Source organism: Anomaloglossus baeobatrachus, chromosome 9 (assembly GCF_048569485.1).
Source record: "Anomaloglossus baeobatrachus isolate aAnoBae1 chromosome 9, aAnoBae1.hap1, whole genome shotgun sequence".
NCBI lineage: Eukaryota > Metazoa > Chordata > Amphibia > Anura > Aromobatidae > Anomaloglossus > Anomaloglossus baeobatrachus.
Genome location: NC_134361.1, coordinates 163,162,726 through 163,176,539, shown reverse-complemented (window position 1 = coordinate 163,176,539; position 13,814 = coordinate 163,162,726). Strand labels below are relative to the sequence as shown.

Genomic DNA, 13,814 nt, shown 5'->3' with positions numbered 1-13,814 from the left:
AGTTGTGCAATACCCTGGCACCTTTCAGCACCAACCAAGGTAGTACCCTCCCAAACTACACTTGATCTTAGCCAAAAGGCCGAGAAGCGATAACCAGAATTGGTTTGGGCCTCGAGTGGCACCCTGGCCTATGCCGGACACATCTTAGGGAGAGAGAGCGAGAGGGAGACAAACCCACGCCTACACAAGACATTTTGTCACCCAAGCCAACTCTTGAAAAGGCTGCTTTGCAGAGCAAAAACAAGAAGAATGGTGCGTTTTGCAGCCGCCGCCCACTGCAATGAATCTGAATAACTCCTCCTTTTGGGCGCAAGCAACTCCCCTCCCCCTTGCAGTCTTTTCAATTCATGATACAAAAAGACGGACAGGACAGGTTGCCTGACTTTCCGTCACTGCCACCCTTTGCCATCCTTACCCGTAGAAAGCCCTTTCATCATCCCCAAACCCTAATCTTTTCCCTTCCCTTCCCAGCCCCAAACCCTGCCCTCTGTACCCATCTCACCACCCGCATCCCTTCTCCTATCATCCCCCTACCACCCGAGAAAAAAAAAAAAAAAAAGCTTGCCCCCTCCTTCCACTAGCCCACCTCCCACCCAAAGAGAAACTTCTGCTGCGCAGCTAGCTTTCTAGGCAGCAGCGCTATTGTGATGTCAGCGGGGGGCATTGTGACAAGCCGCCAGTGTTCCGTCTCTTCATGTTGTGCACTGTTCAAACGGAAAATACATCAACAGGCAGACTACAGAAAAGCTTACTAACAAAGGTTAGAGGGGGGCTTTCTCAGAGGGCTTTTTACAGTTTGTCTATTCCCAATTAGCCATTTAAGTGTACTTAATGAAAGTAGTAATTCTTTCATAGGCCGCCCATTCTTAGTATTTGACGTTCCTTATATTGCGGTATCAGGCTGCGCAGCAGGTTGCAAAACATTCATCACCCATGACTGTCCCCAATTGGGTTCAGAAGCTAAATGTCTATCATGACCTCTCTTTTAGAATGTCCAAGAGCAAGCAAACTCTTCCTCCAGGTGAGGGAGCCAACAGCCCACTCAAGACATCATCATTGCTCAAAGAAAACCCCAAAAACCAATGCATGATAGGAATAAACAGGTAACTTTCTTTGGAGTGGAAGCGGAGAGATCGCACCAGATGCCAATTCTAGATCTTATCACACCTGTGGTCACTGCAGCAGCAGGTGAATCCACTTTGTCCAAAAGGGATCTATTCCATTCAATTGCAAATGATCTAGATAAGACAGAGAACAAGATACTGCAGCACGGGACATAGTCGAGTTGGTCAGGTTGAGTGGTGATGAGTTTGCTATTTGGATGAATAAAGAAAGTAAAAAGTGTGAAAGATAAAAAACAAAAGGAGGAAGTATTGAGGTGCATATGAAGACGTATGCTTTCTTCCAATTCATTAAATCGGGCTAATATGAATCAGGTGAATTGAGTTCTGCTTTTGGAAACTGGGTTAAGAAGGGGTGCACCGGTCCTGGAGGTACTGCAATACCAGGTCAATGCGTGGAGTGGACAGAGCAAGCTCTTTTTCCATCTCCCTGTTCTAAAAATCCATTTAATATATGGTCCCCAGATAGGGGACGTATCAGATATTAAACTGATAAGAACAGATGAGATTTCATCTGCAAATTTCAGAAAACAGTCATCGGCCACCACACAAAAGCGCAGTGCCGCAGGTGATCGCCTCCCGAGCCCAGGAACCACCAGCCATAAGGGGACGTAAGCACCAAAAGGCGCAACAATCCCTGAGGCCGGCGGTTGTGCAAGCCCGGGCCCCTCCCAGCCAAGACCAAGGCAAACCCAATGAAGGGACTACACTTGATCTTAGCCAAAAGGCCGAGAAGCGATAACCAGAATTGGTTTGGGCCTCGAGTGGCACCCTGGCCTATGCCGGACACATCTTAGGGAGAGAGAGCGAGAGGGAGACAAACCCACGCCTACACAAGACATTTTGTCACCCAAGCCAACCCTTGAAAAGGCTGCTTTGCAGAGCAAAAACAAGAAGAATGGTGCGTTTTGCAGCCGCCGCCCACTGCAATGAATCTGAATAACTCCTCCTTTTGGGCGCAAGCAACTCCCCTCCCCCTTGCAGTCTTTTCAATTCATGATACAAAAAGACGGACAGGACAGGTTGCCTGACTTTCCGTCACTGCCACCCTTTGCCATCCTTACCCGTAGAAAGCCCTTTCATCATCCCCAAACCCTAATCTTTTCCCTTCCCTTCCCAGCCCCAAACCCTGCCCTCTGTACCCATCTCACCACCCGCATCCCTTCTCCTATCATCCCCCTACCACCCGAGAAAAAAAAAAAAAAAAAAGCTTGCCCCCTCCTTCCACTAGCCCACCTCCCACCCAAAGAGAAACTTCTGCTGCGCAGCTAGCTTTCTAGGCAGCAGCGCTATTGTGATGTCAGCGGGGGGCATTGTGACAAGCCGCCAGTGTTCCGTCTCTTCATGTTGTGCACTGTTCAAACGGAAAATACATCAACAGGCAGACTACAGAAAAGCTTACTAACAAAGGTTAGAGGGGGGCTTTCTCAGAGGGCTTTTTACAGTTTGTCTATTCCCAATTAGCCGTTTAAGTGTACTTAATGAAAGTAGTAATTCTTTCATAGGCCGCCCATTCTTAGTATTTGACGTTCCTTATATTGCGGTATCAGGCTGCGCAGCAGGTTGCAAAACATTCATCACCCATGACTGTCCCCAATTGGGTTCAGAAGCTAAATGTCTATCATGACCTCTCTTTTAGAATGTCCAAGAGCAAGCAAACTCTTCCTCCAGGTGAGGGAGCCAACAGCCCACTCAAGACATCATCATTGCTCAAAGAAAACCCCAAAAACCAATGCATGATAGGAATAAACAGGTAACTTTCTTTGGAGTGGAAGCGGAGAGATCGCACCAGATGCCAATTCTAGATCTTATCACACCTGTGGTCACTGCAGCAGCAGGTGAATCCACTTTGTCCAAAAGGGATCTATTCCATTCAATTGCAAATGATCTAGATAAGACAGAGAACAAGATACTGCAGCACGGGACATAGTCGAGTTGGTCAGGTTGAGTGGTGATGAGTTTGCTATTTGGATGAATAAAGAAAGTAAAAAGTGTGAAAGATAAAAAACAAAAGGAGGAAGTATTGAGGTGCATATGAAGACGTATGCTTTCTTCCAATTCATTAAATCGGGCTAATATGAATCAGGTGAATTGAGTTCTGCTTTTGGAAACTGGGTTAAGAAGGGGTGCACCGGTCCTGGACGTACTGCAATACCAGGTCAATGCGTGGAGTGGACAGAGCAAGCTCTTTTTCCATCTCCCTGTTCTAAAAATCCATTTAATATATGGTCCCCAGATAGGGGACGTATCAGATATTAAACTGATAAGAACAGATACTACACTTGATCTTAGCCAAAAGGCCGAGAAGCGATAACCAGAATTGGTTTGGGCCTCGAGTGGCACCCTGGCCTATGCCGGACACATCTTAGGGAGAGAGAGCGAGAGGGAGACAAACCCACGCCTACACAAGACATTTTGTCACCCAAGCCAACCCTTGAAAAGGCTGCTTTGCAGAGCAAAAACAAGAAGAATGGTGCGTTTTGCAGCCGCCGCCCACTGCAATGAATCTGAATAACTCCTCCTTTTGGGCGCAAGCAACTCCCCTCCCCCTTGCAGTCTTTTCAATTCATGATACAAAAAGACGGACAGGACAGGTTGCCTGACTTTCCGTCACTGCCACCCTTTGCCATCCTTACCCGTAGAAAGCCCTTTCATCATCCCCAAACCCTAATCTTTTCCCTTCCCTTCCCAGCCCCAAACCCTGCCCTCTGTACCCATCTCACCACCCGCATCCCTTCTCCTATCATCCCCCTACCACCCGAGAAAAAAAAAAAAAAAAAAGCTTGCCCCCTCCTTCCACTAGCCCACCTCCCACCCAAAGAGAAACTTCTGCTGCGCAGCTAGCTTTCTAGGCAGCAGCGCTATTGTGATGTCAGCGGGGGGCATTGTGACAAGCCGCCAGTGTTCCGTCTCTTCATGTTGTGCACTGTTCAAACGGAAAATACATCAACAGGCAGACTACAGAAAAGCTTACTAACAAAGGTTAGAGGGGGGCTTTCTCAGAGGGCTTTTTACAGTTTGTCTATTCCCAATTAGCCGTTTAAGTGTACTTAATGAAAGTAGTAATTCTTTCATAGGCCGCCCATTCTTAGTATTTGACGTTCCTTATATTGCGGTATCAGGCTGCGCAGCAGGTTGCAAAACATTCATCACCCATGACTGTCCCCAATTGGGTTCAGAAGCTAAATGTCTATCATGACCTCTCTTTTAGAATGTCCAAGAGCAAGCAAACTCTTCCTCCAGGTGAGGGAGCCAACAGCCCACTCAAGACATCATCATTGCTCAAAGAAAACCCCAAAAACCAATGCATGATAGGAATAAACAGGTAACTTTCTTTGGAGAGGAAGCGGAGAGATCGCACCAGATGCCAATTCTAGATCTTATCACACCTGTGGTCACTGCAGCAGCAGGTGAATCCACTTTGTCCAAAAGGGATCTATTCCATTCAATTGCAAATGATCTAGATAAGACAGAGAACAAGATACTGCAGCACGGGACATAGTCGAGTTGGTCAGGTTGAGTGGTGATGAGTTTGCTATTTGGATGAATAAAGAAAGTAAAAAGTGTGAAAGATAAAAAACAAAAGGAGGAAGTATTGAGGTGCATATGAAGACGTATGCTTTCTTCCAATTCATTAAGGCTCTGTGCGCACTGGGAAGTGGAATTTTCTTGAGAAAATTCCGCATGCCCTCAAAGATTACCGCACCCGCGGTAAAAAACCGCGGGAAACCGCACCCGAAAACCGCATGCGGTTTGCCGCGGTTTGCTGCGGTTTTACCGCGGTATTATTCGCGGTATTGCCGCGGTTTTGCCGCGTGCGGGTTGGGATGTGCTTTATTGCATTCAATGCAATAAAGCACATTGAAGAAAAAAAAAAAAAAAAAAGTCATTTAATTCTGAGAGTAGATAGACAGAAGAATAGATAGAGGGATAGATAGACAGACAGAGGGATAGATAGAGGGATAGATAGATAGATAGAGGGATAGATAGATAGAGGGATAGATGACAGATCGCTGCATTTTCCACGGTCGGCAGTGAGTTCACATTACCGGCCGTGGGAAATGACCGGTAATTACCTCTGCTGTCTGCTGCATTCATTCAGCGCTGTGTCTGTGACAGTCGCGGCTGGATGTAAGCAGCGCTGGACGTCGGACCTGGATTACGCCGGAGCTTTGGTGCGGGAGGGGTTAATAAAATGGTGAACGAGGCTTGTTTGTTTTATTTAAAATAAAGGATTTTTCGGTGTCTGTGTTTTTTTCACTTTACTTACGGGTTGATCATGTCAGCTGTCACATAGACGCTGCCATGATCAAGCCTGGGGTTAATGGCGGTGGTCCCCCATCACCATTAACCCCTTGTATTACCTTGTCACCACTGCTACACGGTGGCAAGAAGAGCCGAGGACACGCCGGTATTGTCGCATATTGCATGCGACAGTGCCGGGGCAGCTGCGGCTGATATTCTCGGCTGCCGGAGGGGGAGTGAGGCGGGGGACATTACCCCTGCCCCTCTCCCTCCCCAGCCTGAGAATACCGGGCCGCCGCTGTGTGCTTACCTCGGCTGGACGGTAAATATACAGCGGAGCCCACGTTCTTTTTTTCCTATATTTCCGTTTTCTTTCTATGTGTGTTCTATGTCTGTGATGTGTTCTATGTCTGTGATGTGTGTGATGTGTGTGATGTGTTTGTGTTTACTCTGCACGGCTTCCTCTTCCTGTAATGACATCACTTCCCTGCAAAACCGCAAGCAAGTGATGCACATTACCGGAGGTAAACCGCAAAATACCGCAGGGAATAACGCAGGAAAACGCAGTGAACCGCACAGAATTTGCTGCCTGCGTTATTCCCTGCGGGATTTCTTGATTAACATTGAGTCAATGGAGTAAAATCCCGCAGCGCTGTGCGGAAAAGAAGTGACATGCACTTGTTTTTGCTGCGGGATTCCCGCAGCAAAACATGCAGCTGTTAAATTCCGCCCAGTGCGCACAGGATTTTTTTTCTCCATAGGTTTTGCTGGTGATTCACTGCAGAGATGTTATGAACATTTTCTGCAGCGAAACATGCAGCAAATCCGCGGCAAAATCCGCGAAAAATCCGGTAAGTGCGCACATAGCCTAAATCGGGCTAATATGAATCAGGTGAATTGAGTTCTGCTTTTGGAAACTGGGTTAAGAAGGGGTGCACCGGTCCTGGAGGTACTGCAATACCAGGTCAATGCGTGGAGTGGACAGAGCAAGCTCTTTTTCCATCTCCCTGTTCTAAAAATCCATTTAATATATGGTCCCCAGATAGGGGACGTATCAGATATTAAACTGATAAGAACAGATACTACACTTGATCTTAGCCAAAAGGCCGAGAAGCGATAACCAGAATTGGTTTGGGCCTCGAGTGGCACCCTGGCCTATGCCGGACACATCTTAGGGAGAGAGAGCGAGAGGGAGACAAACCCACGCCTACACAAGACATTTTGTCACCCAAGCCAACCCTTGAAAAGGCTGCTTTGCAGAGCAAAAACAAGAAGAATGGTGCGTTTTGCAGCCGCCGCCCACTGCAATGAATCTGAATAACTCCTCCTTTTGGGCGCAAGCAACTCCCCTCCCCCTTGCAGTCTTTTCAATTCATGATACAAAAAGACGGACAGGACAGGTTGCCTGACTTTCCGTCACTGCCACCCTTTGCCATCCTTACCCGTAGAAAGCCCTTTCATCATCCCCAAACCCTAATCTTTTCCCTTCCCTTCCCAGCCCCAAACCCTGCCCTCTGTACCCATCTCACCACCCGCATCCCTTCTCCTATCATCCCCCTACCACCCGAGAAAAAAAAGAAAAAAAAAGCTTGCCCCCTCCTTCCACTAGCCCACCTCCCACCCAAAGAGAAACTTCTGCTGCGCAGCTAGCTTTCTAGGCAGCAGCGCTATTGTGATGTCAGCGGGGGGCATTGTGACAAGCCGCCAGTGTTCCGTCTCTTCATGTTGTGCACTGTTCAAACGGAAAATACATCAACAGGCAGACTACAGAAAAGCTTACTAACAAAGGTTAGAGGGGGGCTTTCTCAGAGGGCTTTTTACAGTTTGTCTATTCCCAATTAGCCGTTTAAGTGTACTTAATGAAAGTAGTAATTCTTTCATAGGCCGCCCATTCTTAGTATTTGACGTTCCTTATATTGCGGTATCAGGCTGCGCAGCAGGTTGCAAAACATTCATCACCCATGACTGTCCCCAATTGGGTTCAGAAGCTAAATGTCTATCATGACCTCTCTTTTAGAATCTCCAAGAGCAAGCAAACTCTTCCTCCAGGTGAGGGAGCCAACAGCCCACTCAAGACATCATCATTGCTCAAAGAAAACCCCAAAAACCAATGCATGATAGGAATAAACAGGTAACTTTCTTTGGAGTGGAAGCGGAGAGATCGCACCAGATGCCAATTCTAGATCTTATCACACCTGTGGTCACTGCAGCAGCAGGTGAATCCACTTTGTCCAAAAGGGATCTATTCCATTCAATTGCAAATGATCTAGATAAGACAGAGAACAAGATACTGCAGCACGGGACATAGTCGAGTTGGTCAGGTTGAGTGGTGATGAGTTTGCTATTTGGATGAATAAAGAAAGTAAAAAGTGTGAAAGATAAAAAACAAAAGGAGGAAGTATTGAGGTGCATATGAAGACGTATGCTTTCTTCCAATTCATTAAATCGGGCTAATATGAATCAGGTGAATTGAGTTCTGCTTTTGGAAACTGGGTTAAGAAGGGGTGCACCGGTCCTGGAGGTACTGCAATACCAGGTCAATGCGTGGAGTGGACAGAGCAAGCTCTTTTTCCATCTCCCTGTTCTAAAAATCCATTTAATATATGGTCCCCAGATAGGGGACGTATCAGATATTAAACTGATAAGAACAGATTTTTTGATTTAATGAAGCTTTCCAAAGCACCGCAAAAAATGCATGACCAAAGTCACACCAAAAACAGTGCAAAGGCTAGGATTCGTGTGGACCCCTCCGTGAGGAGAGGGTCCCCAAAAATCAACCCCGTCCCTCCGAGCCAGAAGGCCACGGCAAGGGTCAGGGATCTTCGGTGCTCCCCCAAGCCGAAGCCTGGTTGAGCCTTGTCGTTGCTCCCAGCGTCCACCCAGGCATCTTACCCAAGTGGAGTAGAGAGCTACTAGTTGTTAATTTCGCAGCCGAAACTGCCCGGACCGTCAACCGGTGTTGGTTTCTCAGCCCAAGGCTAACCGGACCTCCAACCGGGTGTTGGTTTCTCAGCCGAAGCTGACCCGGACCTCCAACCGGGTGTTGGTTTCTCAGCCGAAGCTGACCCGGACCTCCAACCGGGTGTTGGTTTCTCAGCCGAAGCTGACCCGGACCTCCAACCGGGTGTTGGTTTCTCAGCCAAAGCTGACCCAGACCTCCAACCGGGTGTTGGTTTCTCAGCCCAAAGCTGAACGGACCTCCGACCATGATTATAAAAATTTCCCTTCCTAGCCAGAAGGCCGGGATAGAGCAATATGCTCAGAAAGTATGAAAAGGCAAGGTACGGTGTGCTACAGAGCCCAAGGCTCGCCGGGGTCCCAAGCCAGCAAGCTCAGACTCACTCCAGGGTCGTCAATCCTGGGGCACATTGCACCATAGCCCCCACACTTACTCAGTCTAATAGCCTCGATCCTGGTAGGGCCATGGTTTCCTCTAGATGGATATACTATCCTCCCAAAGTACTAACAAGCGCAACCTTCCAGTGTGCATTGCATCATTGTACTAAGGTGGCCGGAGCCTTAAACCACCTTTTCGAACGATACTACACTTGATCTTAGCCAAAAGGCCGAGAAGCGATAACCAGAATTGGTTTGGGCCTCGAGTGGCACCCTGGCCTATGCCGGACACATCTTAGGGAGAGAGAGCGAGAGGGAGACAAACCCACGCCTACACAAGACATTTTGTCACCCAAGCCAACCCTTGAAAAGGCTGCTTTGCAGAGCAAAAACAAGAAGAATGGTGCGTTTTGCAGCCGCCGCCCACTGCAATGAATCTGAATAACTCCTCCTTTTGGGCGCAAGCAACTCCCCTCCCCCTTGCAGTCTTTTCAATTCATGATACAAAAAGACGGACAGGACAGGTTGCCTGACTTTCCGTCACTGCCACCCTTTGCCATCCTTACCCGTAGAAAGCCCTTTCATCATCCCCAAACCCTAATCTTTTCCCTTCCCTTCCCAGCCCCAAACCCTGACCTCTGTACCCATCTCACCACCCGCATCCCTTCTCCTATCATCCCCCTACCACCCGAGAAAAAAAAGAAAAAAAAAGCTTGCCCCCTCCTTCCACTAGCCCACCTCCCACCCAAAGAGAAACTTCTGCTGCGCAGCTAGCTTTCTAGGCAGCAGCGCTATTGTGATGTCAGCGGGGGGCATTGTGACAAGCCGCCAGTGTTCCGTCTCTTCATGTTGTGCACTGTTCAAACGGAAAATACATCAACAGGCAGACTACAGAAAAGCTTACTAACAAAGGTTAGAGGGGGGCTTTCTCAGAGGGCTTTTTACAGTTTGTCTATTCCCAATTAGCCGTTTAAGTGTACTTAATGAAAGTAGTAATTCTTTCATAGGCCGCCCATTCTTAGTATTTGACGTTCCTTATATTGCGGTATCAGGCTGCGCAGCAGGTTGCAAAACATTCATCACCCATGACTGTCCCCAATTGGGTTCAGAAGCTAAATGTCTATCATGACCTCTCTTTTAGAATGTCCAAGAGCAAGCAAACTCTTCCTCCAGGTGAGGGAGCCAACAGCCCACTCAAGACATCATCTTTGCTCAAAGAAAACCCCAAAAACCAATGCATGATAGGAATAAACAGGTAACTTTCTTTGGAGTGGAAGCGGAGAGATCGCACCAGATGCCAATTCTAGATCTTATCACACCTGTGGTCACTGCAGCAGCAGGTGAATCCACTTTGTCCAAAAGGGATCTATTCCATTCAATTGCAAATGATCTAGATAAGACAGAGAACAAGATACTGCAGCACGGGACATAGTCGAGTTGGTCAGGTTGAGTGGTGATGAGTTTGCTATTTGGATGAATAAAGAAAGTAAAAAGTGTGAAAGATAAAAAACAAAAGGAGGAAGTATTGAGGTGCATATGAAGACGTATGCTTTCTTCCAATTCATTAAATCGGGCTAATATGAATCAGGTGAATTGAGTTCTGCTTTTGGAAACTGGGTTAAGAAGGGGTGCACCGGTCCTGGAGGTACTGCAATACCAGGTCAATGCGTGGAGTGGACAGAGCAAGCTCTTTTTCCATCTCCCTGTTCTAAAAATCCATTTAATATATGGTCCCCAGATAGGGGACGTATCAGATATTAAACTGATAAGAACAGATACTACACTTGATCTTAGCCAAAAGGCCGAGAAGCGATAACCAGAATTGGTTTGGGCCTCGAGTGGCACCCTGGCCTATGCCGGACACATCTTAGGGAGAGAGAGCGAGAGGGAGACAAACCCACGCCTACACAAGACATTTTGTCACCCAAGCCAACCCTTGAAAAGGCTGCTTTGCAGAGCAAAAACAAGAAGAATGGTGCGTTTTGCAGCCGCCGCCCACTGCAATGAATCTGAATAACTCCTCCTTTTGGGCGCAAGCAACTCCCCTCCCCCTTGCAGTCTTTTCAATTCATGATACAAAAAGACGGACAGGACAGGTTGCCTGACTTTCCGTCACTGCCACCCTTTGCCATCCTTACCCGTAGAAAGCCCTTTCATCATCCCCAAACCCTAATCTTTTCCCTTCCCTTCCCAGCCCCAAACCCTGCCCTCTGTACCCATCTCACCACCCGCATCCCTTCTCCTATCATCCCCCTACCACCCGAGAAAAAAAAGAAAAAAAAAGCTTGCCCCCTCCTTCCACTAGCCCACCTCCCACCCAAAGAGAAACTTCTGCTGCGCAGCTAGCTTTCTAGGCAGCAGCGCTATTGTGATGTCAGCGGGGGGCATTGTGACAAGCCGCCAGTGTTCCGTCTCTTCATGTTGTGCACTGTTCAAACGGAAAATACATCAACAGGCAGACTACAGAAAAGCTTACTAACAAAGGTTAGAGGGGGGCTTTCTCAGAGGGCTTTTTACAGTTTGTCTATTCCCAATTAGCCGTTTAAGTGTACTTAATGAAAGTAGTAATTCTTTCATAGGCCGCCCATTCTTAGTATTTGACGTTCCTTATATTGCGGTATCAGGCTGCGCAGCAGGTTGCAAAACATTCATCACCCATGACTGTCCCCAATTGGGTTCAGAAGCTAAATGTCTATCATGACCTCTCTTTTAAAATCTCCAAGAGCAAGCAAACTCTTCCTCCAGGTGAGGGAGCCAACAGCCCACTCAAGACATCATCATTGCTCAAAGAAAACCCCAAAAACCAATGCATGATAGGAATAAACAGGTAACTTTCTTTGGAGTGGAAGCGGAGAGATCGCACCAGATGCCAATTCTAGATCTTATCACACCTGTGGTCACTGCAGCAGCAGGTGAATCCACTTTGTCCAAAAGGGATCTATTCCATTCAATTGCAAATGATCTAGATAAGACAGAGAACAAGATACTGCAGCACGGGACATAGTCGAGTTGGTCAGGTTGAGTGGTGATGAGTTTGCTATTTGGATGAATAAAGAAAGTAAAAAGTGTGAAAGATAAAAAACAAAAGGAGGAAGTATTGAGGTGCATATGAAGACGTATGCTTTCTTCCAATTCATTAAATCGGGCTAATATGAATCAGGTGAATTGAGTTCTGCTTTTGGAAACTGGGTTAAGAAGGGGTGCACCGGTCCTGGAGGTACTGCAATACCAGGTCAATGCGTGGAGTGGACAGAGCAAGCTCTTTTTCCATCTCCCTGTTCTAAAAATCCATTTAATATATGGTCCCCAGATAGGGGACGTATCAGATATTAAACTGATAAGAACAGATTTTTTGATTTAATGAAGCTTTCCAAAGCACCGCAAAAAATGCATGACCAAAGTCACACCAAAAACAGTGCAAAGGCTAGGATTCGTGTGGACCCCTCCGTGAGGAGAGGGTCCCCAAAAATCAACCCCGTCCCTCCGAGCCAGAAGGCCATGGCAAGGGTCAGGGATCTTCGGTGCTCCCCCAAGCCGAAGCCTGGTTGAGCCTTGTCGTTGCTCCCAGCGTCCACCCAGGCATCTTACCCAAGTGGAGTAGAGAGCTACTAGTTGTTGGTTTCGCAGCCGAAACTGCCCGGACCGTCAACCGGTGTTGGTTTCTCAGCCCAAGGCTAACCGGACCTCCAACCGCGTGTTGGTTTCTCAGCCGAAGCTGACCCGGACCTCCAACCGGGTGTTGGTTTCTCAGCCGAAGCTGACCCGGACCTCCAACCGGGTGTTGGTTTCTCAGCCGAAGCTGACCCGGACCTCCAACCGGGTGTTGGTTTCTCAGCCAAAGCTGACCCAGACCTCCAACCGGGTGTTGGTTTCTCAGCCCAAAGCTGAACGGACCTCCGACCATGATTATAAAAATTTCCCTTCCTAGCCAGAAGGCCGGGATAGAGCAATATGCTCAGAAAGTATGAAAAGGCAAGGTACGGTGTGCTACAGAGCCCAAGGCTCGCCGGGGTCCCAAGCCAGCAAGCTCAGACTCACTCCAGGGTCGTCAATCCTGGGGCACATTGCACCATAGCCCCCACACTTACTCAGTCTAATAGCCTCGATCCTGGTAGGGCCATGGTTTCCTCTAGATGGATATACTATCCTCCCAAAGTACTAACAAGCGCAACCTTCCAGTGTGCATTGCATCATTGTACTAAGGTGGCCGGAGCCTTAAACCACCTTTTCGAACGATACTACACTTGATCTTAGCCAAAAGGCCGAGAAGCGATAACCAGAATTGGTTTGGGCCTCGAGTGGCACCCTGGCCTATGCCGGACACATCTTAGGGAGAGAGAGCGAGAGGGAGACAAACCCACGCCTACACAAGACATTTTGTCACCCAAGCCAACCCTTGAAAAGGCTGCTTTGCAGAGCAAAAACAAGAAGAATGGTGCGTTTTGCAGCCGCCGCCCACTGCAATGAATCTGAATAACTCCTCCTTTTGGGCGCAAGCAACTCCCCTCCCCCTTGCAGTCTTTTCAATTCATGATACAAAAAGACGGACAGGACAGGTTGCCTGACTTTCCGTCACTGCCACCCTTTGCCATCCTTACCCGTAGAAAGCCCTTTCATCATCCCCAAACCCTAATCTTTTCCCTTCCCTTCCCAGCCCCAAACCCTGCCCTCTGTACCCATCTCACCACCCGCATCCCTTCTCCTATCATCCCCCTACCACCCGAGAAAAAAAAAAAAAAAAAAGCTTGCCCCCTCCTTCCACTAGCCCACCTCCCACCCAAAGAGAAACTTCTGCTGCGCAGCTAGCTTTCTAGGCAGCAGCGCTATTGTGATGTCAGCGGGGGGCATTGTGACAAGCCGCCAGTGTTCCGTCTCTTCATGTTGTGCACTGTTCAAACGGAAAATACATCAACAGGCAGACTACAGAAAAGCTTACTAACAAAGGTTAGAGGGGGGCTTTCTCAGAGGGCTTTTTACAGTTTGTCTATTCCCAATTAGCCGTTTAAGTGTACTTAATGAAAGTAGTAATTCTTTCATAGGCCGCCCATTCTTAGTATTTGACGTTCCTTATATTGCGGTATCAGGCTGCGCAGCAGGTTGCAAAACATTCAT

General features: G+C 47.9%; 6 non-coding genes and 2 pseudogenes across 6 annotated transcripts; all 8 read right to left on the bottom strand.

The window, feature by feature from the left end:
* Positions 1 to 1,471: 1,471 nt before the first annotated feature.
* Positions 1,472 to 1,656, bottom strand: LOC142253305 (U2 spliceosomal RNA). Its single transcript, XR_012726606.1, has one exon. It is a non-coding gene; the product is annotated as a U2 spliceosomal RNA (small nuclear RNA).
* A 1,586-nt stretch (positions 1,657 to 3,242) lies between these two features.
* On the bottom strand, positions 3,243 to 3,433 carry LOC142252871 (U2 spliceosomal RNA). Its single transcript, XR_012726235.1, has one exon. It is a non-coding gene; the product is annotated as a U2 spliceosomal RNA (small nuclear RNA).
* Positions 3,434 to 6,293: 2,860 nt separating this feature from the next.
* On the bottom strand, positions 6,294 to 6,484 carry LOC142252534 (U2 spliceosomal RNA). Its single transcript, XR_012725908.1, has one exon. It is a non-coding gene; the product is annotated as a U2 spliceosomal RNA (small nuclear RNA).
* Positions 6,485 to 7,865: 1,381 nt separating this feature from the next.
* On the bottom strand, positions 7,866 to 8,063 carry LOC142253222 (U2 spliceosomal RNA). Its single transcript, XR_012726534.1, has one exon. It is a non-coding gene; the product is annotated as a U2 spliceosomal RNA (small nuclear RNA).
* A 739-nt stretch (positions 8,064 to 8,802) lies between these two features.
* On the bottom strand, positions 8,803 to 8,944 carry LOC142253689 (U2 spliceosomal RNA; annotated as a pseudogene).
* Positions 8,945 to 10,325: 1,381 nt separating this feature from the next.
* LOC142252533 (U2 spliceosomal RNA) lies at positions 10,326 to 10,516 on the bottom strand. The gene has a single exon (XR_012725907.1). It is a non-coding gene; the product is annotated as a U2 spliceosomal RNA (small nuclear RNA).
* A 1,381-nt stretch (positions 10,517 to 11,897) lies between these two features.
* LOC142253220 (U2 spliceosomal RNA) lies at positions 11,898 to 12,095 on the bottom strand. The gene has a single exon (XR_012726532.1). It is a non-coding gene; the product is annotated as a U2 spliceosomal RNA (small nuclear RNA).
* Positions 12,096 to 12,834: 739 nt separating this feature from the next.
* LOC142253688 (U2 spliceosomal RNA) lies at positions 12,835 to 12,976 on the bottom strand (annotated as a pseudogene).
* Between the last annotated feature and the right edge of the window lie 838 nt (positions 12,977 to 13,814).